At 42.0% G+C, this 21,533-nt stretch overlaps 1 long non-coding RNA gene across 1 annotated transcript; it reads left to right on the top strand.

Moving 5' to 3' along the window:
* The first annotated feature begins 371 nt into the window (after positions 1-371).
* On the top strand, positions 372-13,214 carry LOC144892079 (uncharacterized). Its single transcript, XR_013623387.1, has 2 exons — positions 372-418; positions 11,934-13,214. It is a non-coding gene; the product is annotated as an uncharacterized LOC144892079 (long non-coding RNA).
* Positions 13,215-21,533: the final 8,319 nt, after the last annotated feature.

Here is a 21,533-nt window from a genome sequence, read left to right as displayed (position 1 = left end):
ATATGAAATCCTCAATCGACCCAACTACTAAAACACATCAAATATAACATTGTAGTCAATGGGGAAAATTAAGCTATTGACTCACACCTGCATTTTTACTGATTAACTCTCCCCATTTTCATTTTACTCATACAGAGACCCAATGAATATTTGTGTTTCATTTTTAGGTTATAACTTCATTTTCTTAAAAGCAAAATCACCATCTTGAGCTAACATTGCAGCATTTACAGTTAAGGAAATGACACGCACCAACCATTGTTATGTAAAGGGTTCCATCACAGGCTTTTTGTGAACAGACTTCCTTCTTCTCTTGAGAATGGATGAGTGGGATGACTGCGGCCTACCTCGGGGTCCGACTACCTGTGTGGAGCTCAACCTTCAAATTGATGAACTGGACTCGAACCTCTTATCAATGGAGGTAAGTTTGTTTGTTTGTTTGTTTGTTTGTTTATTTATTTGTGTAATTATTTATTTACTTAACTTTTTTTTTTTGTTATTATAAGATTGAGACTCATGTAAGAGTTAGCAACGTTTCTTTTAATATTCACAGAGCTTGATTTATCCATATAATAAACTTGTTTTAAATTAATACATTGTTATTTTCTCTCACAGGAAAATGTATCTGTGATACAAAATGAAAATGCTGCTCTCAACACAACTTGTGGTGAAGCTATTGATTTGTTTGAAGACATTTTGAACAACCAAGACCCACAGAACGAGTTCTACCTTGATGACCCAGCCAAAGAGTTAAACCTTGGAGACTCTGAAAACTGGTTTCATTTTGGAGACTATACCTGTGGGGTCTATCTTGGAGACTCTCCCTGTGTTGAGCTCAACCTTCACCTTGATGAACCTGATTCAAACCTCTCATCAATGGAGGTAATATTTTATTTTAAATATTTTATTTTACAAAACAAACAAAAATTTTTTTTTATTTGTTTGTATATTTATTTATTTGTTTATATATTTATTTATTTAGTTCTTTTTTTGTTGTTTGTTTGTTTGTTTGTTCTGATCATGTGCTTGTTTCCCACTTCTTTACCACATAATTACTTTGCCAAAAGATTACCACATAATCTTTTCCTTCTTTATCCCCACTTTCTCATTTAAATCTCCCCCCTGATATTGGTGCCGTCTAGTAATATTTTCAGTGGACTTTGCCATCTTTATTTTCCTCCTCAGTGCGTGGGCATTTGTTTCCCAGTACCTTGAGTCTTTTCACCCTTGCCTCCTTCTCTCTTTTCTCCCTCTCCTCTTTCAACCTTTTCTCTACTTTCTCCCTCTCCTCCTTCTCCTTTTGCTCCCTTTCCTCCCTCTCTCTTTTCTCCCTCTCCTCTCTCTTCTTTTTCTCACTCTCTTCCCTCTCTCTTTTCTCCCTCTCCTCCTTCTCCTTTTTTTCCCTTGCCTCCTTCTCCCTTTCCTCCCTCTCCTTTTTTTCCCTTGCCTCCTTCTCCTTTTTCTCCCTCTCCTCCTTCTCTTCATCAACTCCTTTCTCATCCCTTGCTGCCCTTGAGTTTGAGCCCCATAGAATATCATGCATATATTCATCTGGATTTTGAGATATTCTTGTATCTGTAATTATTTTTCTCATAATAGAATACCATTAAGATTTGTTGACGATTTCTAGAAGAGTTTTCTATTTCATAACTTTTAGAAGTTGATTTTTATTTCATACTAGCAGAAGTACCTGGCATTGCCGGGCGGGGGAGGGGAGGGGGAGGGCCGGGGAACAGGGGGGGGGGGGGAGGAGCGAGCCCCTTGGCAAAGCGAGCGATTTTTTTTTTCATAGTGTCATAGCGTCATAGCATCATAGCGTTCATAGCGTTTCATAGCTTCATAGCGTCATATCGTTCATAGCGTCATAGCGTTTCATAGCGTCATAGCGATTTTTTTTTTCATAGCGTCATATCATTCATAGCGTCATAGCGTTCATAGCGTCATAGCGTCATCACGTGATCGCTCTGAGCGAATCAGCGCCCACCTGCTCTGATTCCGTTGATTCCGTGCGCTGAAATGCGCTGAGGTAAATATGAATAAAAAATATGGATCGTCAAATATTTTGAGTTCGGCATGTTCGTCCCACGCTCAATGGCCATGTCTATGTCAAATATCAAGCACGTAAGCCTCTCCGTTTAGGAGTCTATCGGTAACATTACACACACACACACACACACACACACACACACACACACACACACACACACACACACACTGTGTTTTATATATATAGATTTTAATCAAATCTTCATTTGAGGGTTTGTCAATATCACTGTAAGGCCAGTCCTTAATTACAAAATTCCCATGTCTATGTTCTAATTCATAAGGAATTTCATATCTAACACCCTTTTCTTGTAAGTATCCTTGAATACAAAAATTATAATTCTCTTGTAGTCTTCTCCCTGCCATTTATGTATAAAAAAATTAATGTTTCTGAAATATATGTGAGATTAATATTATGACAGGTAATACCACCCCATCTTCCAATTGTTAAATCAGTTTGTATTCCTCGGCTTTCTATCTTTATTCAATTTCCTTCCTTCCTTGTCATATAAACTATCACTTCGCCATCATATAATTTAATATTCTTGAAATCGTGTATTTGTTGTCTGTTATTTATGCCTCCACATATCTCATTATCCACACCAAGTGTGTAATATTCTTTGATACGAGAATTATTGAAATCGTGTAGGTCTTGTAGGTTTATTTAAAAAGTCCAATTATACCCCAAATCAGGCATAACATGCCCCCATTTTTCTATTCTCATATTAACTAAGCATCCTTCTTTAAAGAATTCAATTTTAAGTCGAGTGTTAAATTTAATAAGGAAAGGTGTATGTCTTATAGGTCCAGGTGTTGTGGTTGTAAATTCCACTTGTTTGATAAAGTGCTGTCGAATATTTTGTTAAATCACTGAATCTCACCAAGTCATTCGCATCTGTGGGGCTTGGATAGTCGATTAATTTATAAGTATTTTTCATATTAATATTTTTTGTTATATTATATTTTTGTCTTTCGGCCTGTGCCTTTGTATAATAATTTGATAAATGAATATCCAACTCTCAGGATACTCCAAAGATAGAACCACCTTTTCCAACATAAGTCATTTATATTAGATTTAAAATTTTCAATATTATTGAGTTGAAATAATACATATAAACACAATTGACCACAACATTTAGAATTAATGTCTTGTACTTGAAATGTTTGATAAGCACCATTCTGTAAGAATTTTATTCCTTCAACAGGTGGCGGTAGACCATAACTATCAAAATAATATTCATCCTGACTATTATGAATACAAACCCAATGAGAACCATTCTGTTTGTCTAAATTCATAATAATATTCTTTGTATTCTTGGACAACTTTGTTAATTCATCTCTCATACAAATATCCACATTATCAATTTTTTGTTTTTTTTACAATATTTAGGAAGTTCTATATTTAACGTTGTGTTCTTTCCAAATTGTTTAAACCATTTATCCATTTATTTATGAGAAAGATATAATCCATTACCCCTTTTAGTTGGTTTAACACCTGCCTGTGCGATAGAATAAAGCATATCTCCAACTAACAATCTTGCTTTATCAGGTCGGCTTTCAAGCTTTTCAGCAAAATCTACAATTACACCGCTTCCACTAATTTGTTTCTCCAACTCCTTGTTATGTCTTTCCAATTCTTTTTGAGCTTTTAGTTGTGCCTTCCTTTCGTTAGCAGTTTTTACCGCTGCTGAAATACCACATGTCAATGCTCCCGCCACATTTAAACCAGCAAATAAAGGAATTAGAAATGGAAGAAATCCTCCTCTTGTCTCCTTTATTGAACATTTCTTCAACATAGGTTTTGATATTTTAAATTTAAGTGAGCCAGCATCATTTAGTGTTTTCACCTGTTCTCTTGTGAGCAAAACATCAATTCTTATGTCTCCTTTTCTTTGAATTGTATTCACGCTAATAGTACAAGGCTTTTGATTTTGAATACAAGACAATAGTTTATTAAGACTGATTTGATTAATATATACCCCAGTTAGTTCTTTCCTACTCATTTATTTATAAGAAAAATCTATGTGATATTAATGATAACACCATTATCTGTATTAATCTGCAATTCTGTTTCTTCCAAAAGCAAACAATATGTATCAACTTCTTCACTCTCCTCTCTTTCATTGTATAGAGAAGTATCCACTCTATTAGACTTTATAGTTTCCTTTTGAGAACTCAGGTCAATTGCGTAGATTGTATAAAGTTTTTGAATGCAGTCATATCCAAAATGGGTTCTTGATTACCGTTGCTTTCACACACACCTTTTGGTAAGACTTGTAGGCTTCCGCATAATCATTTTTTTCCCAATCAATTTCCAATCTATCTCGTGGGTAAAATGTACAACAAACAACACAACAACATGCATTTTAAGGCCATTTTCCCTGCTAGAGCATGGGTTAGCCTTGCGGTCCCCATGACAATCTTCTCAATTTTGCCCTATTTTCTGCATCTCCCCTTGTTAACCCCCTTGCCCGCATTTCTTCTTCCACCATCTTCAGCCAAGTCTTTCTCGGTCTTCCCCGTCCTCTACTTCCTTCTACATTCATTTCCATCACTCTTCTCAACCAGTCACTTTCATCCTTCCTCAACACATGACCAAACCATCTCAACCTGTTTCTCTTCACAGCATCAATCACAGGCTCTATTCCCATCATCTTTCGCAATTCATCATTTGTCTTCCTCTCTCTCAACGATACTCCGCACATCCACCGAACCATTCGCATTTCCACCCGTTCCAGCCTTCGTTGCTGCTCTACGTTCATTACCCATGTCTCACTCCCATAAATCATAACACTTCTCACACATGCAGCATACAACTTTTCCTTCAGCTTCAACGACACTCGCCTCCTCGTCAGCACGCCACTCAGTTTCCGAAACTTCTTCCATGCACATCTCACTCCAGCAACCGTTGCCGAGTCTGATCCACCTTCTCCATTCAGCATGTCTCCGAGGTAGCAAAATGTTTTCACACCTTCCAGTTTCACGCTGTCTTCAAGATCCAACTCAACATTTCCTCCATCTGCAGCTCCCTCTGTGCACACCTTACATTTGAATGTAGCTGCCACACTGGTTAATGACCCTCTCAAACCACTACATTTTTGATGAACCCACTCAGCGCACATTGTACATTGAATGGAGTTCACTCTGACACCCTTCCTGCACACAGCACACCGCCACTTCCCAGTTCTTTCCACCTCACCACATGCTTTACCACTTGCCATCACCTTCGTCTTTCCGATATTCACCTTCAGACCTTTTGTCTCCAGACATTCCTTCCACTTGTTCATCTTTTCCTTCAGTCCATCCATACTTTCTGCAATCAACACCAGATCATCTGCATATAACAACTCCCATGGTAAACCATCCTTTACGTTCTGAGCCAGCACCTCCATCACAGCTACAAATAGTAGTGGACTTAGTACCGACCCCTGATGCACTCCCACCTTCACCTCAAACTCACCACTGTTCCCGTGGTCGATCCACTCCAGTGATCGTCCGTACGATGTCGTATCGAGACCAGAATCCCGTTGGGTTGGCAGTTACACTGCCAAAGATGGGCGAAGGTGTCCTCGAGAAGCGACGGGGAAATCACACCTTCAGGTATGGAAGTTTGACGGCTCTCAATCGGCGAACCGCAGATTTCCCACTCAAAAGCCACGTTACACACACACACCAAATTAACGTCTGGATGCGGTGAGAATGGTTGAAGCGAAGTGAAAAACCTTGAGTGATGCGCAAAGCGTGCGATTATAAATGGCCGACGGCCCATTCTCATGGCGTAACGGCACTCCGATGATTCTCTTCGGAATCAACCGCAAAACCTGTCACGCAGGTTTATCTGTCAGCGATAACAACTCTGTTGCAGGAATCCCTTTCCCAGGAAACCCAAAGTTGACACGTGACCCTCGCTCGCCAATGTTCGCTCAGGACCTTGAAGCAGCTCGGCTTCTTGTCCGACTCACTCGCTCCACCTTCTTTTCCCCCTCTTCCTCTTCGTCGTCGTCCGGTTCCGGTTTCATTTAAAACATTAACTTTTTTACCTTTTGAAAATAGTAATCTCTATTTCCCTTAAACGACAACAATAATAGTACATGGAACCAACAATGTTTACAGTGGATGAAAACCACAACAACGGAAGTGACGAATCCGTAACAATATATATATATATATATATATATATATATATATATATATATATATATATATATATATATATATATATATATATATATATATATATATATATATATATATATATATATGTATATATATATATACTGAAACGCAAAAGAAACTTACCACCTTTGAAACCTTTAAATATCAACAATAACACTGCATGTAGTAAATGTGTGAACTTATTTGTGGACAATAGTGTACTCACTGTCAGACAAAACGGTCATGGATGGTCACTTGAACCTTCAATGGTCACTTCATAGCACAGCTGTTGAACAGCCGTTTTGACTGTCAGTGATTAGCCAAGGGGTACGGGATGATTTTAATGAGCTGCACGTGATGTCTTGATATTGGCTTTAAAAAGGCCAGTGCAAAATGGGCATTTTGACCAAAAAATTTGACCATTTTGACCAACTTCAAAAAGACCGAAAACGCAAAATAAACTTATCACTTGTTTGAAATGTAATAAAATTGTAACAGTTCAAAATAAAACAAACCAACAATTGCTAATTGAAACATTGGCATTTTATTGATGACATGTCAAGTTTTTGACCAAGATACACCATCTCATCAGTTTGTTCTACAGTACAGAACAGCACAGGGTGCAATGTCAGTCCCCTTTCAATAGCGTGTGTGGCCACCATTGTTTTGGATACAGGCAGTGCATCGTCGGCGTATACTGCCTACCAGTCTTTGGATGGATTGCTGCTGGATTCTGTCCCACTCAGTCCTCAATGTCTGAAGCAGCTCTGCCCATGTCCTGGCCCTGCCAACTACGCGTCTCCCAAGCTCATCCCACAGGTGCTCTATGGGATTCAGGTCAGGGGAGAACGCAGGCCACTGCATGGTGTTGATGTTCTCGCCTTGGAGAAATGCAGTGGTAAAGCGAGCAGCATGGGGACGAGCATTGTCATGCTGAAAGGTTCTCAGTTCTGGGTGGTCTAGCAGGAATGGCAGCAGATGAGGTCGCAGGATGTTATCCACATACCGCTGGGCGTTAAGATTCCCATCCACAACCACCAGTGGCGTCCTGTACCGGCCTGATATGGCGGCCCACACCATCACACTTGGGCCACCCCACCTGTTGGCTTGACGCACGCAACAATCGGCATATCGCTCGCCAGTTCTTCTCCAGACACGCTCACGCCCATCAGGACTGTCCACACAGAACCTTGACTCATCGCTGAAAGCGACCTCGTTCCACTGCGCCAAGGTCCACCGCTGATGCTGCTGGCACCATCTCTGTCGGTTGCGGCGATGGGCAGCCATCATCACGGGGCCTCTGTATGGTCTTCTGGCAGTCAGACCATAGTCATGCAGTCGTCTTCGTGCAGTATCATTGGAGATCCGTGGTTTGCATGCCCCGGAGTTTCTGCCGCAGTGCGGGATGCTGGACGGAATCGATCCCGCAGGTGACTTCGGACCATCTGCCTGTCCTGCCTTGCAGTGGTGACTCTTGGCCTCCCTGATCGAGGTCTGTCATCTGCAGAGTTGTGGAGGGTGTCTCTGTCCACCAGGGCCGATATCGTCTGGTGTGAACAGCCAAGGCGACGTGCCACCTCACGGTAGCTCAGTCCGCCTTGCAGCATGCCCAGGGCACGCTGCCGTTTATCCCTTGACAATCGTGGCATGTTGATTGAAATGCCCATTTTGCACTGGCCTTTTTAAAGCTAATATCAAGACATCACGTGCAGCTCATTAAAATCATCCCGTACCCCTTGGCTAATCACTGACAGTCAAAACGGCTGTTCAACAGCTGTGCTATGAAGTGACCATTGAAGGTTCAAGTGACCATCCGTGACCGTTTTGTCTGACAGTGAGGACACTATTGTCCACAAATAAGTTCACACATTTACTACACGCAGTGTTATTGTTGATATTTAAAGGTTTCAAAGGTGGTAAGTTTCTTTTGCGTTTTCGATCTTTTTGAAGTTGGTCAAAATGGTCAAATTTTTCGGTCAAAATGCCCATTTTGCACTGGCCTTTTTAAAGCCAATATCAAGACATCACGTGCAGCTCATTAAAATCATCCCGTACCCCTTGGCTAATCACTGACAGTCAAAACGGCTGTTCAACAGCTGTGCTATGAAGTGACCATTGAAGGTTCAAGTGACCATCCGTGACCGTTTTGTCTGACAGTGAGGACACTATTGTCCACAAATAAGTTCACACATTTACTACACGCAGTGTTATTGTTGATATTTAAAGGTTTCAAAGGTGGTAAGTTTCTTTTGCGTTTCAGTATATATAATGCATGGAGTGTCACCTCATGTGTGCAGAAAAAGAACGTCTGGAGAAGTTAACTATTTTGGGTGTGGTTGAGGGAAGCAGAGGCAGGTAGACCTTATATGTACTAGGACAAGGCAGATGGCGTAAAGGCCGCAACCAAGCTGTCTCGGCGAGAGCTTCGGACAGCAGTGGACAATCGGGATGTTTGGAGAAAAGTCATCATGAATTTTACCGGAAGTCGGACACAACTTGACGTGTCGGACACAGTAAATAGCCAGATAATGGAGTCTGAAAATAAAACAAACATGACAAGTCAAATTGATTAATCCTTTGCTTTGTGCAGAAGTTGTGTGAAATCGGACAAGATGTTACATGGCATGAGGTCCTCTCTTAACGTGTGTCGTCTGATACTTTTTGTGTTGCAGATCTTCGTTGGCTTCCAGAATCAACGACTTTACAATATGATGATGGAGAAGTTTGGTAAGTTATAGCTCCTGGAATTGAACACGAATGTACACCAATCACAAGATAAATTTATATGAAGGAATTATCATTCCGTCTCATGATTTTGTTGTAACTCATTCACAGACTGCCCTGACTCCATGAAGAGAAGAAGCACAGTGAGAAGTGATGCCGAGATCCCGGAAGTGAATGCTCCTGTCCCGATTGCGGAGTTGCAAGAGCATCACACATCACAGTCACGTGTGGAGTTGCAACAGAACCCAGCTCGGCAGAACCAGTCGGCCATGCCTGTGATTGGTAATGTATCCGCGGTGAACCAGGAAGATTCCATATCATGTGGCAACAGATCAAAGATAAGTGAGAATGTTTTTCTGGGATCTCTGCCTACCTGGTTCACAAACAAGCACAACCAGGAAGTGATCACGGTTCATTCATCCCAAAGTATAAACACGCGGCGACATATGATTGAATCGGTACCAGGGAAAGTAGGGACAAACAACCCACTAGGAATATCTATTTCTATACCAACTCAACAAGGCAACATCTCTTCGTCAGTTGAGAACTTCCCGATAAAGTCAATTCAAAATTTATCAAAAGGACCAGAGAAAGGCTCACCAAGGAAATCTCCTCATCCCGTGAGAACAACAGGAGAGAAGATAAATCTTTCTGAAATGAACTCGACAAAAAGATCCCCAAAGAGATCTTGTGAACCCATGACAACACCAGGGGAGGTGATGAATCTTTCCAAAAGTCCCTCCGCAAAAAGCTCCCCAAAGATATATTGTGAACCAGTGACGACACCAAGAGGGAAGATAAATCCATCTTCAACTAGTTCCTTGAAAAGCTCTCCAAAGAGGTCTTGTGAACCTGTAACAATACCAGGAGGGAAGATAAATCCTTCCAAAACTCCCTCCGCAAAACAATCCCCAACAGATAAAGGCTCACCAAAGAAATCTCCTCATCCCATGAGGACAACAGGAGGGAAGATAAATCCTTCCAAAACTCCCTCCACAAAACAATCCCCAACAGATAAAGGCTCACCAAAGAAATATCCTCATCCCGTGTGGACAACAGGAGGGAAGATAAATCTTTCAAAAACTCCCTCCACAAAACAATCCCCAACAGTTAAAGGCTCACCAAGGAAATCTCCTCATCCCGTGAGGCTAACAGGAGGGAGGATAAATCTTTCCAAAACTCCCTCCACAAAACAATCCCCAACAGATAAAGGCTCACCAAGGAAATCGCCTCATCCCGTGAGGACAACAGGAGGGAAGATAAATCTTTCCAAAACTCCCTCCACAAAACAATCCCCAACAGTTAAAGGCTCACCAAGGAAATCTCCTCATCCCGTGAGGCTAACAGGAGGGAGGATAAATCTTTCCAAAACTCCCTCTGCAAAACAATCCCCAACAGATAAAGGCTCACCAAAGAAATCTCCTCATCCCGTGAGGACAACAGGAGGGAGGATAAATCTTTCCAAAACTCCCTCCGCAAAACAATCCCCAACAGATAAAGGCTCACCAAAGAAATCTCCTCATCCCATGAGGACAACAGGAGGGAGGATAAATCTTTCCAAAACTCCCTCCGCAAAACAATCCCCAACAGATAAAGGCTCACCAAAGAAATCTCCTCATCCCATGAAGACAACAGGAGGGAGGATAAATCTTTCCAAAACTCCCTCCACAAAACAATCCCCAACAGTTAAAGGCTCACCAAGGAAATCGCCTCATCCCGTGAGGCTAACAGGAGGGAGGATAAATCTTTCCAAAACTCCCTCCATGAGAAGTTCCCCAAATAATTTTTGTTTACTCATTGCGAGTGAATCCCTCAAGGGAGTGAGTTATTTTTTACGATTATCTCCCCATTAAAAGCTCCGCAAAGAGATCTCATGCACCTGTGAGGATACCAGGAGGGAAGATATATCTTTCCAAAAGTAACGATACCAGGAGGGAGGATAAATGAGACGTAATTCAAAACACCTCACCACCACATAATTCAAAACACCTCACCACCACTTAATTCAAAACACCTCACCACCACATAATTCAAAACACCTCACCACCATGTAATTCAAAACACCTCACCACCACGTAATTCAAAACACCTCACCACCAAGTAATTCAAAACACCTCACCACCACGTAATTCAAAACACCTCACCACCACGTAATTCAAAACACCTCACCACTACGTAATTCAAAACACCTCACCACCACGTAATTCAAAACACCTCACCACCACGTAATTCAAAACACCTCACTCATAAAGAAAGGGGGGTTCAGGGCTCACCTTAAAATTTAACATTGGAGTCAATGGGGAAAGAGCTAAAATAACTTACGAACTCACTGTTTTTCACCCAGATTTCATCCTCTTTTTGCCTGTCTACAAATATTAAAATCCTCAATCGACCCAACTACTAAAACACATGGAATATAACATTGAAGTCAATGGGGAAAATTAAGCTGTTGACTCACACCAGCATTTAACTTATTAACTCTCCACATTTTTCATTATACTCATACAGAGACCCAACGAATATTTGTGTTTTATTTTTTGGTAATAATTGAATTTTCTTAAAAGCAGAATCACCATCTTGAGCTAACATTGCATCATCTCCAGTTAAGGCTTGCCCAGGCTTGCCCAGGGAATTTCCACAGGAAATGACACGCACCAACCATTCTTATATAAAGGGTTGCAGCGCAGCCTTTTTTTAAACAGACTTCCTGCTTCTCATGAGAATGCACTGCTGTCCACAGCTTGAGTGGGATTATTGCAACCTACCTTGGGGTCCTACTACCTGTGTGGAGCTCAACCTTCAAATTGATGAACTGGACTCGAACGTCTTATCAATGGAGGTAAGTTTGTTTTGTTTGTTTGTTTATTTGTTTGTTTGTTTGTTTGTTTTTTGTTTTTTAAAATAAGATTGAGACTCGTGTAAGAGTTAGCAAATTTTTTTAAATATTCACAGAGCTTGATTTATCCATATAATAAACTTGTTTTAAATTAATACATTGTTATTTTCTCTCACAGGAAATTGTATCTGAGATACGAAATGAAAATACTGCTTTTGACACAACTCGGGGTGAAGTTATTGATTTGTTTGAAGACATTTTGAACAACCAAGACCCACGCAATTCAAAACACCAAACCACCACGTAATTCAAAACACCTCACCACCACGTAATTCAAAACACCTCACCACCACGTAATTCAAAATACCTCACCACCATGCAATTCAAAAACACCTCACCGCCACGTAATTCAAAACACCTCACCACCACGTAATTCAAAACACCTCACCACCACACAATTCAAAACACACCACCCCGTAATTCAAAACACCTCACCACCACATAATTCAAAAGACCTCGCCACCACATAATTCAAAACACTTCAACACCACGTAATTCGAAATACCTCACCACCATGCAATTCAAAAACACCTCACCACCATGTAATTCAATACAACTCACCACCACATAATTCAAAACACCTCACCACCACGTAATTCAAAACACCTCACCACCACACAATTCAAAACACACCACCCCGTAATTCAAAACACCTCACCACCACATAATTCAAAAGACCTCGCCACCACGTAATTCAAAACACTTCAACACCACCTGGTTCAGGTGACAGTTCAAGCCGATGAAGCCTTTGTCGCTCCTGTGTGAAGCGGGGCCATCGCCGTAAAATACAAAACACACAGGAAATGGCGCTTTTGCTGAGGCGCGGCGGTGATGGTCTTTGTTAACCCTCGGCCAGGCAAAGATCCCCGGAGGGTTAACGAGCCTGGTAAGTTCTGCACAACAGTTGTGTCCTTCACACGAGTATTGTGTGGGTCACCTGGTGGGGATGGTCACCCTCCACGTCGCGATTGAACCAGAGTGACCTTCATTTCTCAGGTCACCCTGGAATGGTCATAACATGAATGTCGCCCTGGAAACGTCGCTGGCATCAGTTTTGCTCACAAGTGAGGAAAATCTTGAACTATGGAGGGACGGACGGCTTAACAGTTAGATGCAGTGATTCAATAAATCACAAGAACGCATTCATGGATCATTGACCCGGAATTTGTCAGGCAGGTTATTTTGCTAAAAAAGAAAAAGAAAAAAAAAAGCATTTATCTCTATTGGATTATTTGACGTGTTTTCTTTTTTTTTTAAGTAAAAAAAAACCCCTGCACCCCCATAAAGTCGAGTCTTTCAGACCGGGCATGATTTTTGTTTCTCTAACTGTTTGCACAACTACATTGTTTTTATTTGCATGACCTTTCATATGTGCTTCAAATAAAGGGTAATAAATGTTCCTGTGTGTGCATTTTATTTTTTTGTCTTTCAGGATCGCGGGGAAAATGTCATAAAAATGAATGTACATGTACAGTGTACAAAACACTGTACAAAACAGTGTACAAATGTACAAAACAGATCCTAGCAACTACAGACCAATCAGCCTTCTCCCAATTATCAGCAAAGTCATGGAATCCATCATTGCTTCAGATATGAAATCTTTCCTCTTCTCCAATGGCTTGATCTCTGATCATCAATTTGGTTTCAGACCAGGTCACTCTACTCTGGACATGCTGCTTCTGCTGTCTCAACAATGGATGGAGGTCCTCAATGCCAAACAGGAAATTAGAGCTGTCTCCCTCGACATATCACGTGCCTTCGATACGGTCTGGCACCCTGCTCTGCTCACCAAACACTCCTCCTTTGGTATCCATGGAAATCTCCACGCATGGCTGGCGGACTTCCTCTCTGGTCGTAGTCAACGTGTGGCCCTGAATGGGTTTCTCTCATCTCCTCTTCCTGTTCAGGCTGGAGTTCCCCAAGGTAGTGTTCTGGGCCCTGTGCTTTTTCTGGTCTTCATCAATGATCTCTCTGACTCTCTTGAAAATCCTCTCTATCTCTTTGCTGACGACTCTACTCTCTGTCGCTCCATTCCTCATCCCTCAGATCGGCAGTCTGCAGCCTCCTCACTCTCTGCAGACTTGGACAAAATCACAGACTGGGCAAACAAATGGAACATGTCTTTCAATCCTGACAAATCTCACACTCTTACGATGTCTCTCCGAAAAGACCGACTGGACAACCCTCCCATCCACTTTCTGAATAATCCTCTCCAAGAAGTTCTGTCACTCAAGCTTTTGGGTCTCACTATTTGCCATGATCTTTCCTGGGAAAACCACATTTCAAATCTGGCCTCCAAAGCCAGTCGCCGACTGGGCATCCTCCGTCGTGCGAAGTCCTTCGTTGGCACACCTGAGCTCCTCACCACATACAAGGCTTTCATCCGCAGCTTTATGGAATACTGCTCTCCCCTCTGGTCTGGTGCTCCTGCCTCACACCTAGCTCGTCTTCACGCTGTTGAAACCAAAGCGTTCAGAATCATTGGAATCTCCCGCGATGAAGTTCCAAGGGCCTTTCACTCACTCACCGCAGGCAGGTTGGTGGTCTTTCCGTCTTCTACCGACTCCTCTCTGGCCTTGCCCCCCCAGCTCTCTCTGGGCTCTGTCCCCCAAATATTCCTACAGGCCGCACAAGATCTGCCTGCAACCCTCTTATGGTTAAACTGCCAAAATCAAGACTTTCTGCTCACCTTCACTCCTTCATTCCTCTTTTCTCCCGCCTCTGAAACAAACTCCCTCACTCTCTTCAATCCCACTCCACCCTCCAGGTCTTTAAAACAGCTGTTCACCACCATCTCTTATCCTCCCCCATCGAAAACCTTGATCTTTTCTACCCCTGCTAATTTCGGTCCCCTTGTGTTTTATACCTCTCCCCCCCCCTTCCCACGCCTCCTCCCCCCAAGCCCTCTCCCTCCCACGCTTCTCCCTGCTCTCAAATGTTGTGGTTGTGTGCTTCCCCTTCTCTCCCCATCGTGTCTTCCACTCCCTCTTTTTGTATATTTTGTTTGTCTGGTTGTTTTGTTTGTGAAATAAATGTTAGCTCTTTCACGAGCCTCGATTCAGTATACAAAAAAAAAAAAAAAAAAAAAAAAAAACTATGAGAGGGAATGTTTGTGCATGTATGAGAGGGTCTCATTTCTAAAGTAAACGAGTTACATTCACGAAATTCACACACAATGTAGAACACACTTGTTAGTTCATATCCGATGTTTCAGCTTCCTACATCTTTCTTCCTCTGATCTGCAGCCTCCACAATTGTCCCAAAATTGACATTTTGCAGGTGTCATAAATACAACAGTTTTTTTGGTTTAAACTTTTCCCTTTTAAGTCAGAAACTTGAAAATACACCAAAGTGTGTAGAATGCCTTATCGAGATAGAAAAAATAACAATGAGAGTTGTCCGTTCAGGTTAAGTACAGAAATTTTGGAAAAAGGTGATTCTCAGGTACTTTTAAAACTTGAATGTTTGCACATGTATGAGAGAACCTCATTTCTAAAGTAAATGAGGTACATTCACGAAATTCACACATGAAGTAGAACTCATGTGTGTTAGTTCATATGCCAAGTTTCAGCTTCCTATAACTTTACGGCCTTCAGACTTCAGTAAAAAGTTGGACATTGAAGGTGGGAAGCTGAGTCTTGATGCCACGTGGTCCAGCGGAAATGCCCATTCGAGGCGAAGCAGGAGCGGCACCATCCCGGAACGATGCCGCAAGCGTGTCCTCGTGCAGGCTGCCGAATGAATGGCAAAAGGTTGAGGCAACAGCAGCATCCTCGCTCACCTGCTCAAGTGAGTGACTGAAGGTTACAACTGAAGGACGAATCAGGCTTGAAGCACCGGAACGGGGCAGAGACTTTCGGACGCCGAGCCGGTTCTGGGACTGGTTCAATACAAAGCTCTGTTCATATTGGGACGTCCGACTGGGCTATGTAGCTGAGCGTGTTGGAGAGGGCCGGTTTCATGATCGTACGCTTCAGGACTTGCCAGATTCGCTGGCCGTCCTCCCAGGCGAGCGACGACAAGGTTCCACAGCAGACAATGGAGAGAGGTGGTGATTCGGTTCTGTAGAAAGCCCCTCCCAGTTAGTTCTGCCATGCTCTGAGCCTGAGCTGTAGCGGATGCTTGTCAAACGACCCATTCGATGGTTTGGCTGTTTCATGAGGGACTTTATCATGAGGTGTAGGGATGGTGTTCTTTGGGTGATGTGCTCTGTTGGGTTTGTGCCAAATGTAACGTTTTGCATTTAGGCCAAAAAGTTCCATCTTAGCAGTCGTTGTTCAACACAAAACGGAAAGGGAAGTAACCCGGGGTGTGTTCAGTTACCAAGCAGCTCGCTAGCGCTTGTCAAGCCTGCCGTTCCTTATCAACGGTTTTGAATGGAGTGCTTGCTCGAATGCTTAATCCACTTGGTAAGTGTTCTTCAAGGAACTTGTTAAATGAACACACCCCCAACGTTCTTGAGGCCCGATCCTGGATCTCCTCTATATACCCCAAAGAGCAATGCCCCTTCCTGCCACCCCCATGGTAAGTAAATTCTTCCGCAGTGACGATGATAAAATATAAGATATTCAAAGCAGGGTTCGAGCCCCACTTCGGCTTCGGATAAAGTAGTGATTCGATACACAAGCCCAGAACTTTTGGAGCTGCCCAACCGTGGCTCTCAGTTGAAAGCTCGTTTGCCCCTGATAATTCCAGGGTATTTACGATCTGTTCCACGAGCCTGGACTCTGTGTACAAAAAAAATAAAATATGTTGGGGTACCAAAAATTGTCCACTGTGTGTACCAAAAAACAATCTGTTTGGGGAAGCACAAATTGTACACTGTGTGTACAAAAAAAATATATGTTTGGGTTACCACAAATTATCCACTGTGTGTACAAAAAACAATCTGTTCGGGGAAGCACAAATTGTCCACTGTGTGTACAAAAAACAAAATCTGTTCGGGGAAGCACAAATTGTCCACTGTGTGTACAAAAAACAATCTGTTCAGGGCAGCACAAATTGTCCACTGTATGTACAAAAAACAAAATCTGTTTGGGGTAGCACAAATTGTCCACTGTATGTACAAAAAAAAAAATCTGTTCAGGGCAGCACAAATTGTCCACTGTATGTACAAAAAACAAAATCTGTTTGGGGCAGCACAAATTGTCCACTGTATGTACAAAAAACAAAATCTGTTTGGGGCAGCACAAATTGTCCACTGTATGTACAAAAAACAAAGTCTGTTCAGGGTAGCACAAATTGTCCACTGTGTGTGAAAAAAAAAATGTTTGGGGTACCACAAATTGTCCACTGTATGTACAAAAAAAACAAAATATGTTCGGGGTAGCACAAATTGTCCACTGTGTACAAAAAACAAAATCTGTCCAGGGCAGCACAAATTGTCCACTGTGTGTACAAAAAACAAAGTCTGTTCAGGGTAGCACAAATTGTCCACTGTGTGTGAAAAAAAAAATGTTTGGGGTACCACAAATTGTCCACTGTATGTACAAAAAAAACAAAATCTGTTCAGGGCAGCACAAATTGTCCACTGTATGTACAAAAAACAAAATCTGTTTGGGGTAGCACAAATTGTCCACTGTATGTACAAAAAACAAAGTCTGTTCAGGGTAGCACAAATTGTCCACTGTGTGTGAAAAAAAAAATGTTTGGGGTACCACAAATTGTCCACTGTATGTACAAAAAAAACAAAATCTGTTCAGGGCAGCACAAATTGTCCACTGTATGTACAAAAAACAAAATCTGTTTGGGGTAGCACAAATTGTCCACTGTATGTACAAAAAAAAAATCTGTTCAGGGCAGCACAAATTGTCCACTGTATGTACAAAAAACAAAATCTGTTCAGGGCAGCACAAATTGTCCACTGTATGTACAAAAAACAAAATCTGTTTGGGGTAGCACAAATTGTCCACTGTATGTACAAAAAACAAAATCTGTTTGGGGCAGCACAAATTGTCCACTGTATGTACAAAAAACAAAGTCTGTTCAGGGTAGCACAAATTGTCCACTGTGTGTGAAAAAAAAAATGTTTGGGGTACCACAAATTGTCCACTGTATGTACAAAAAAAACAAAATATGTTCGGGGTAGCACAAATTGTCCACTGTGTACAAAAAACAAAATCTGTCCAGGGCAGCACAAATTGTCCACTGTGTGTACAAAAAAGAAAATCTGTTCGGGGCAGCACAAATTGTCCACTGTGTGTGCAAATTTTTTTTATCTGTTCGGGGTAGCACAAATTGTCAACTGTGTGTACAAAAAACCAAATCTGTTCGGGGCAGCACAAATTGTCCACTGTGTGTACAAAAAAGAAAATCTGTTCGGGGCAGCACAAATTGTTCACTGTGTGTACAAAAAAATATATGTTTGGGTTACCACAAATTGTCCACTGTGTGTACAAAAAACAATCTGTTTGGGGCAGCACAAATTGTCCACTGTATGTACAAAAAAAAAATCTGTTCCGGGCAGCACAAATTGTCCACTGTATGTACAAAAAACAAAATCTGTTTGGGGTAGCACAAATTGTCCACTGTATGTACAAAAAACAAAATCTGTTTGGGGCAGCACAAATTGTCCACTGTATGTACAAAAAAAAAATATGTTCAGGGCAGCACAAATTGTCCACTGTATGTACAAAAAACAAAATCTGTTTGGGGTAGCACAAATTGTCCACTGTATGTACAAAACAAAATCTGTTCAGGGCAGCACAAATTGTCCACTGTATGTACAAAAAACAAAATCTGTTTGGGGCAGCACAAATTGTCCACTGTATGTACAGAAAAAAAATCTGTTCAGGGCAGCACAAATTGTCCACTGTATGTACAAAAAACAAAATCTGTTTGGGGTAGCACAAATTGTCCACTGTATGTACAAAAAACAAAATCTGTTCGGGGCAGCACAAATTGTCCACTGTATGTACAAGAAACAAAGTCTGTTCAGGGTAGCACAAATTGTCCACTGTGTGTGAAAAAAAAAATGTTTGGGGTACCACAAATTGTCCACTGTATGTACAAAAAAAACAAAATATGTTCGGGGTAGCACAAATTGTCCACTGTGTACAAAAAACAAAATCTGTTCAGGTCAGCACAAATTGTCCACTGTGTGTGCAAATTTTTTTAATCTGTTCGGGGTAGCACAAATTGTCAACTGTGTGTACAAAAAACAAAATCTGTTCGGGGCAGCACAAATTGTCCACTGTGTGTACAAAAAAGAAAATCTGTTCGGGGCAGCACAAATTGTCCACTGTGTGTTCAAAAAAGAAAATCTGTTCGGGGCAGCGCAAATTGTCAACTGTGTGTACAAAAAAGAAAATATGTTCGGGGTAGCACAAATTGTCCACTGTGTACAAAAAACAAAATCTGTTCAGGTCAGCACAAATTGTCCACTGTGTGTGCAAATTTTTTTAATCTGTTCGGGGTAGCACAAATTGTCAACTGTGTGTACAAAAAACAAAATCTGTTCGGGGCAGCACAAATTGTCCACTGTGTGTACAAAAAAGAAAATCTGTTCGGGGCAGCACAAATTGTCCACTGTGTGTTCAAAAAAGAAAATCTGTTCGGGGTACCACAAATTGTCCACTATATGTACAAAAAAGAAAATCTGTTCGGGGCAGCGCAAATTGTCAACTGTGTGTACAAAAAAGAAAATCTGTTCGGGGTAGCACAAATTGTTCACTGTGTGTACGAAAAAGAAAATCTGTTCGGGGAAACACAAATTGTCCACTGTGTGTACAAAAGAGAAAATCTGTTCGGGGTAGCACAAATTGTTCACTGTGTGTACAAAAAAGAAAATCTGTTTGGGGAAGCACAAATTGTTCACTGTGTGTACAAAAAACAAAATCTGTTCGGGGTAGCACAAATTGTTCACTGTGTGTACAAAAAAGAAAATCTGTTTGGGGAAGCACAAATTGTCCACTGTGTGTACAAAAAACAAAATCTGTTCAGGTCAGCACAAATTGTCCACTGTGTGTGCAAATTTTTTTAATCTGTTCGGGGTAGCACAAATTGTCAACTGTGTGTACAAAAAACAAAATCTGTTCGGGGCAGCACAAATTGTCCACTGTGTGTACAAAAAAGAAAATCTGTTCGGGGCAGCACAAATTGTCCACTGTGTGTTCAAAAAAGAAAATCTGTTCGGGGTACCACAAATTGTCCACTATATGTACAAAAAAGAAAATCTGTTCGGGGCAGCGCAAATTGTCAACTGTGTGTACAAAAAAGAAAATCTGTTTGGGGAAGCACAAATTGTTCACTGTGTGTACAAAAAACAAAATCTGTTCGGGGCAGCACAAATTGTTCACTGTGTGTACAAAAAACAAAATCTGTTCGGGGTAGCACAAATTGTCAGATTGTCCAAAGGCGGGATCGCCCAACCTGGCAGGAGTCCTGCGACCTGGTCGAACCGGTGGCAGCGCAGTCCGTCCCGGGCTTAGTCGTGGGCCGTACTCTCGTCAAAATGGACGGGCCGGCGGTGGCCGTCCGTGTAATTAATGTTAGTACATAACCACGCACTACAGGACGGGGCACGAAGATAGCCGGCTTTTTCAAAAATTTCAAAAATGTTTGAAATACCCGCCGAACAAAAAACGACTCCTGCGAACAATTGACGACGCTTCCGAACCCCCGCGCATGTTTGGCGAACTTTTGGAGCCTAAAATACGAATGTTGGACTTTGCCATTTTTTTGACATTCGCATCCTTCGTGAACCGTTCGTGTGTCCCGTGAAAACCCACCTTAAAGAAGGCCGATTGGCAGGGTACGAACCCAGGGAAATTTAAATGTGTAAATGATGTTCGTGAAGTTAGGATTTTGTGAAAACCCCTTCGCACCACCCACAACCATTCACAAGGGGATGGATTTCGCACCACGGGACTCAATGTTTGATTGGTGAGTTGCATCACAACGTGAGTACGAAACATTGTGTTCATTCCGCCTTTCCTTCTCTGGAGAACCTGGGGGGAGTTGGAGACGAATTTGGAATAAAGAGGGGACGTGGGAGACAAGACAGAGACGAATTGTGAATACAATGAGGGCTAGGGTAGTGTAGTTAACGGTGGGGGGCACGAACGGATAGGGCCAGGCTCTAGTTCACTCTGCCGGCGTTCCTCTCACCCGCTTGTCATACCTGTGTTTTGCATGTGCCACCGTGTGCTCTCCTTGTTGCTCGTCGCGTCTTCTCTTCCTTCCCGATCCAGGACCATCAAGAGGCATCACCTTGCCGTCGCAGCATCTTGCTGCCATCCATAACTCACTACCATCATCCATCCATCCATCACTCATTATGGACCACTGGCTCTGTGGCCACACCCATTTCCATTGTTGCACCTCTTGGCTGCCTCATCATCTTGCTGCATATGGACCACCTGTTGGATGGCACTGACGCCACATATGGATCACCTGTTGAGTGGCACCGACGCCACACATCCGGACCACTGGTCGAGTGGCCCTGCTCAAGAAATAAAAAGTGATCCATGTGTGCCATGGTGAAGATTTAGATGGCCCTGATCTTGAAATGGCCTGTATGCCGGTCAGGGCCAGCCGGTTTTTGTTAGGCCGCCTACCAAGGCAAGAAGCCACTCCAGCAGTGGAAGATGACTCCAGCAACAAATTCTTCAAGTTTTATTCCTCAAGTCCAGGTCCTGGGTCATAGTTTTTGGTAAAATAAATTATGTTTAGTGTAAAATGTAAAAATGTTGCCCACCGGTTATGTGTTTAGTTTCAA

The sequence above is a fragment of the Myxine glutinosa genome, chromosome 5, assembly GCF_964187855.1.
Source record: "Myxine glutinosa chromosome 5, kmMyxGlut1.1, whole genome shotgun sequence".
Lineage (NCBI taxonomy): Eukaryota > Metazoa > Chordata > Myxini > Myxiniformes > Myxinidae > Myxine > Myxine glutinosa.
Note: the sequence above shows the minus strand (reverse complement) of the source record. Positions and strands in the feature narration are given on the sequence as shown.